We start from the raw sequence: 7,500 nt of genomic DNA, 5'->3' as shown, positions 1-7,500 counted from the left end.
TTATATTTATATTTAAACAGGCCATAACTGAAGCAAAAGATGTGGACCCCTTTCGTTCTGCTGGCAACATCCGGCGGGACTTGGCATTAAACTGCAGCAGACAGACGGTTAGAAACCACTGGGGTCACGGAGTTGATGGGTGTTGGGGCAGCAGATTTACGGGTCTGCCTACGTGGAAATCCTGGACGACGTGTGTGACATATAGACAAACATATAAATTAATGAATATATATATATATATATATATTTATATATATATATTATCTCTATAGCAATGGAAAAAACTAATATTTTACATATATGATATATATAGTCATAATTTTATACATAGGGCATCACATACAAATCCATACACATTTATAAACAGTCATACACACTTCATACAGTCATACACATGATACACACCATTAGTTAATCGAAGTGAAGGTCCTTGCCCAGGGGAACAACGCACCAGCTGGGACTCGAACTCTCTAATCAGATTGTCGACACATCTGAGTAAAATGCTCTAACCACTCGGCCACCGTGTGTGTGTGTGCGTGCGTACGCGCGCGTGTAAATGTGTGCAAGTGTGTGTGTGTGCACATGTGTGTATAAATGTAAGTGAATATACACACACACACACACACATATATGTGTGTGTATAAATATATATGTATGAATGTATATATACACACATATGTGTGTGTGTGTGTGTGTGTGTGTGTGTGTGTACATGAAAGGGTAAGGCATGAAAGAGAAGTGACAGTATCGGAAATCAGGTCAAACGGGCAGGTTGGGAAGCAGCCTTCGTGAAGCGTAGCGACTGCTAGGAGCGAATGAGTATGCGAGTCGAAGTGTGAATGAAGCCCCATGAAGCAGTGACGTATGTAAGGAAGAGTTCATTCGAATGAAATGAAATGTTAAATCGGTGAATGGATAGAGAATGCCTTGTGCATATTTTTTCCTTTATAAAATATAGTTCCCCCCCCCTCCCGAAAATATTGTAATTATGATTAAATAAGTGACCTAAATAGAAATAGAATGTAAATGGAAAATGTGGCCAAACTAATAAATGGAATTATGTGAAGGGGAAAAGAAAACAAAAATAGACGAAACAATATATGAAAATAAATTATTATCGAATGAGTGTGACGTCCCATTCACACTCAGGCAGCTGCCCAAACGATACATACCCACCCGAGGAGGTAACAGCCACTAGCGTATTTTAAACTTGAAAAGGTGATATTGACAAATAACACAAAATAAAGTAAAGAACGAAGATAAAATTGGGACTTATAACACTTAACAGGGTTTCCGGTGTGGAGTGGAAAAGTGCTGTGCCACGTCCCAAGTACGTACGCCCGTGCGAAAAACCACTCGTGAGGCGTGAGACGGAACGAGCGAGTCTAAGAAGCTATAGGTGTGAGGAGAGATGCGCAAGGAGATGAAGAAGAAAAGGGAGGAAAAGTGAGGACGCAGCTACAAACACCCGGACGTTACGTGAGATGTAGAAAAGTGTGAACATTACCCACGATTATTGGTCACGAAGGGCACTGAACAAGGGGGCGATTAAACCGTGGATTTATATTGCATGTTTGCTGATTTATATTTTATTCTATTTTTCAAATATTTATCTTTATCATTTATTGTTTTTATATATTGTGTGTGTGAATTTGAATAATAAATCTACATAGTAATGATGTGTCCTTTAAGACTAATTGTTAAAATTGAGCAACAAAGAAGAGGTGATCCGCAGAAGGTTGTCCTGTTAGGATGGCCCAGGACAGTAATTAAGACCAAATTAGCAACCTTTTCAGATATATGTGTGTGTGTGCGTCTAAATATGTACTTTATATATATATATATATATATATATACATATATATATATGTATATATATACATATTTACATACATACATATATATAAATAGATAAATAAATATATACATATATATATATATATATATATATATATATATAGATATATATACATATATACATATATATTCAGGATGATATAAGTATTGAAGCAGAAGCAGAAGCAGTAGTATATGATCACGTGTCCGAATGTGCGCATCAGAGGCTTCAGTGGAGCTTTGTGGCGCACGCGACGTCTTCCCAAGCCCCGAGTACATAAACGTGGGCATGGGTTTGCTGGACGGCCTACGCACCGAAACGAACCTCGATGACGTGGACGACGGGGAAAGGGCCGAGAAGGCAGTCGCGCCTCCCAGCCTCGAGGGCGAGGAATAGCTTCCAACACTTCCGAGTCCGAGGAAACGCGAAGCAGAGATCTTCGCAAATCAGGGGACAAGTTTTTGCCTTAATATTTTGTAATATATATGTATTTTTTTGTATTGTAATGACGTCTTTTTGTAATATGTATTTTAAATAAATAAGAAGAGGGGAAAAATATATACACATACGATACCGCCTTGTGTTGGTATACTCATGTATAAAAATATAAAAAAATATTAATACCGACGGAGCCCAAGCCAAGAATCGTACGTTGCAATCACTGATTTCCACGAATTTCAGTTTTGTCGCGCGGTCTGGTTCTGTTTTTTTTTTTTTTTTTTTTTTTTTTTTATCTGTATTCTTTAGTCTAAGAATATCACGGCGCATTTATATTAGAAACTAGTGAAGACCAGTTTGGAAATTTTCTTTACAATAATTCTTTCAAATCATATCTCATATCGGAGATATAAGATATTTACAGTAAAAGAGAGAGAGAGAGAGAGAGAGAGAGAGAGAGAGAGAGAGAGAGAGAGAGAGAGAGAGAGAGAGAGAGAGAGAGAGAGAGAGAGAGAGAGAGAGAGAGAGAGAGAGAGAGAGAGAGAGAGAGAGAGAGAGTTGGGGGAGAGAGAGAGAGAGAGAGAGAGAGAGAGAGAGAGAGAGAGAGAGAGAGAGAGAGAGAGAGAGAAAGAGAGAGAGAGAGAGATTAAATCATGAAAATTAAATTAAGAAACTGAGTTTGATCAAAGATATTTCCTCAAGTCATATTGAAAAGGGATGAGCTTCAGATTATGAAAACTTTAGGGTTGAAGATGCGAGTGATAACGGTTTCGGTAAGGACTATGAAGATTGGATTTAAAATAGCCTACGTAATACAAGTAACCGTCATTTTAACATCCTGAAGCCTGTTCATGCGGAGTGTATATGGTCTCGGCAGGGCAAACCAGCAATAGTCCTGCCTACCCGCTTCTGCATTGTCGTCGGAGGGTTTTAACGCTTGCGAGCTTGTTACTTTTCACACAGGCAGGCAGTATGTAAGAGCTGGATGGATGAAAGAGTGATAAACGATCAGGAGCATTTGCTGATCGATGCTGCTACGGATGCAGGTGCATTAGACCTCACTGCAACTTGGCCTAATAATTCGGTCTCGTTTTCGGTCTGGATTGCTTGGTTCTCCGGTGGTAAAAATATATGCGACTTTTTGCGTCAACAGAACATCATGTAGTGAGACTTGTTTATATTTGCCAGTGACTGATCAGTAATTAATCCTAATTAAGTTTAAATCAATGAGGCCTATTAGATCATGTATATTTAACTCTCACCACGCGCTTCGCTGATCTCGGTATTAAGTAATCTGACTGTTTTTTTTTTTTAATCATATGCGAAATTCTAGAGATTCGTACGGGTTGTTCAAATGTTTTTAATTTAATGTTTCTTCTGCAACTGCTTTGTCTGTACTAAGTAAATTAATTTCATAGGTCTTATACGGTTTGGCAACATTTGCTCCTTAATCCTCTTAGTGTTCTGGAGAAACTGTCTGGAGTACAAAGCCAGCCTATTAATCGTGAGCGAAAGCAGACCCTTCTGTGGCGTGTCCCTCTCGAGTCTTGGCGTCCAGTCGGAGGAACTCGAGGCTCTGCGAGTGTGGCGACGCTTTCATTATCATTTACTCGACGGATTTTATTGCTTCGTTCAGCGGATTTTTACGAAGGTGTTGAGAAGGCCTTAAGGGAATGGGAAGAGGTCAGTCCTGGGGGAAAGAATGGTACCCTTTTACAAGTTGTTAGATTGTTTGCCCCAAAACGGCCTAAAACAGGGCGACCTTCGTTGCCGTAATTGGTACGAATGCAACGCCAGACCCATGATTTCGGCGTTGATTGGAATGGCTTATCAACGATCACCAGTGATGATGTAAGACCTTGTGCAAAATTGTAATGCAAGTAATAGATTTGCAATATTTATCAGTAGTGCAGACGTTGTTACGATCAATAAATAAGTTTGCCGTCTCTCACTCGTGGCCATATGGCCCCCGACCCCCCCCCCCCCCCTCCTTCCCCCAAGCCCCTTTCTTGAACTCCTTCGCAACCGGCCGACAACGACACTTTCCATTCCAATCTAATCTAAAGGAAGCAGTTTACCTTCGCGTTGTGGGAAGGCGGATTTTCCTCTTGTCTGAATTAGTGTTATCCCTGATGGCGTCATAGGCCTTTTGAGGACACTGCACCGGAATATTGCAAAGGAAATTCGCTTCACAAACGAGCAGTGAGCATTGTGACAACAGAACTCAATTTTGACGCTAGACGGCTGTGCAGTGATGTAACAAGCATTTCTAATAGAAATGTGCTCACATGATGGTATACAAGGCGTGTCACGAGGCAAAAATAACACCCGGAGTTTGACATGTTTCGAAATCATAAATGCATGTTATTAGAATTTTCCGAGAGAAATTGCTGAAAGCTCGAATACACTGGGGGCGGTGGGTACAGGAGAGTGATTTTATGATTTAAATACTCATGCCATTAAATTGAGCACAAGATTTGCACTTATGTTGCCGATAATAGATATGAATTTTATAAAATCATTATCATGCGCTCCATATTGATGTTATTATAATTGCCATCATTATCATGATTATTATTATTTGTTGCTATTATGATTATAATGATAATAATAATAATGATAATGATGATATAGTAATAATAATAATAATAATATTGATATAATAGTCATAATAATGACAAAAATAATGAGTTATTGTTAATATTTGTATTATTGTTATTATTATCATTATTATTGTTGTTATTATTATAATTATGCTTATCATTATTATCATTATTAATACTCTTATTATTATCATTATCATTATTATTTTGCTCTTATTGTTATTATCATAATTACTATTATTATTATTATTATCATTAACGTTATTATCATTAATTAATAATTATGATCATTAATTATTAATCTTATTAATGTCATTACTATCATTATTATTACTGCCGTTACTATTATTAACATAATAATAGTTATAACACAAACAGCAAAATGAAATCATAGTGTGAACAAAATGAAGTAAAATTTGCTCATGAATATTTTGTTAACCCTTTCAGTGGCCCGTTGTAAGCAAGATAAAGAGTAGGTGAGGGGGATAACGAGCAGGAAATTAAGTGATAAAATATAATCTTGCCTATGGGTAATTTCCACAAAAAATCTTAATTTATGTTGATGTTACTCATGCGGAAACTTCTTTCTTGTCGTTTACACGAACATGCATACACAAACTACACACACGCACACACACACATACACACACACACACACACACACACACACACGCACACACACACACGCACACACACGCACACACACACACACACACACACACACACATCATACCGAATAATATAATAAACCGAGCATTGCCGAGGCCCCCAGTCCCTCGATCCCTGGAGAGCGAGTCCCAAGGCAAAACCGCGAGGTACTCTCTCTGGACTGACAGACACAAAGCGATGACGGTGAAAAACAAAGAACAAAGCCCGTCCCTTTAATGTTTTTACGTTAAAATTGGTGATCGAGTATAATATATCACTGAGGGGGTAAAGTAACAAAGTTTATTTAATGTGATAAAAGGTATTGAATCTTCGGGAAACTGGGTGTTTATTGAGGTGTTATCATGTTTGATGTGTGTGTGTGTGTGTGTGTGAGAGAGAGAGAGAGAGAGAGAGAGCGAGAGAGAGAGAGAGAGAGAGAGAGAGAGAGAGAGAGAGAGAGAGAGAGAGAGAGAGAGAGAGAGAGAGAGAGAGAGAGAATTCTTTGTGTTGACGCTTTTATTTCACTTGTAATAAGTGAACAGAACGTATTAGTCATCCTTTTTTTTTATGTTCTCCTTTCTTCTCTCTCCTTTCATTATCTATTTCAACTGTTCTGTCCTCTGTCCTGTTTGCTCTTCCCGGGATCTCTCTCTCTCTCTCTCTCTTCTCTCTCTCTCTCTCTCTCTCTCTCTCTCTCTCTCTCTCTCTCTCTCTCTCACACAACACACACAAACAGACGCACACACAAACTTTCTGTCTATCTATATATCTATCTATCTCTCCTTATATCTAAAAATCTTTATCTCTCCTGTTGTCCCTTTGTCTGTCTATATATTTCTCTCCTTGTCTGTCTATATATTTCTCTCCTTGTCTGTCTATCAATCTCTTTCTCTCCTGCTGTGCCTCTGTCTATCTGTCCGTCTATCTATTTATCTTCTTGTATGTCAATCTGTACATCTGTCTATCTGTCTTTCTATCTATTTATCTGTTTATCTATCTTTATTTGTCCATCTCTCTCTATATATATATCTATCTATCTATTTATCTGTTTATCTATCTATTTATCTGTCCCTCTCTCTCTATATATGTCTATTTATTTAATCTACCTATCTATCTGTCTATATATCCGCCTCCGCGTCTCCCTCTGTTCCCTGACTCCCTTTGAAACTAACTCCACGGCGCAACAACCATGAACTTAATTCATCCCAAATAACTTTCAACAACAAGCAGGAAACAACAGTAATATCTTATAAGGATATAGCTTTCACATCTGTTCACATATAACTTTGCATGGCATTCGAAAAGGTATGTTCTCAATAATAAGATGGCACCTTTGTGTGTGTGTGGTTGTGGGTTTGCCAGAGAGAGAGGAGAGAGAGAGAGAGAGAGAGAGAGAGAGAGAGAGAGAGAGAGAGAGAGAGAGGAGAGAGAGAGAGAGAGAAAGAGAGAGAGAGAGAGAGAGAGAGAGAGAGAGAGAGAGAGAAAGAGAGATAGAGAGATAATGAGGGAAATGATGATGATAAAAATAATGGCTGTAGCAAGAAAAAAAAAAAATATTATTAATAATAATAATAACAATAATAATAGTAATAATGATAATAACAATAATAATAATGATAAAACAATAATAATAATGATAATGATAATAATAATAATAATAGTAATGATAATAACAATAACAATAGTAATAACAATAATATAAATGATAATGAAAATAATAGTAGTAATAATAACAATAATGATAATGGCAATAATAATGGTAATTATGATGGTAATAGTAATGATAATATTGTAATGATAAAAATGACGATACTACTACTACTGCATTACTACTACTACTACTTATGGTAATAATAATGATAATCGTACTAACAATAACAATGATCAGAATAATAATAATTATATGCATTATGATAATAATAGAAATAAGGATAATAAAATTAATGGTGATGATGATGGTAATGATAATAATGA

Source organism: Penaeus chinensis, chromosome 4 (genome assembly GCF_019202785.1).
Source record: "Penaeus chinensis breed Huanghai No. 1 chromosome 4, ASM1920278v2, whole genome shotgun sequence".
Taxonomy (NCBI): Eukaryota; Metazoa; Arthropoda; class Malacostraca; order Decapoda; family Penaeidae; genus Penaeus; species Penaeus chinensis.
Note: the sequence above shows the minus strand (reverse complement) of the source record.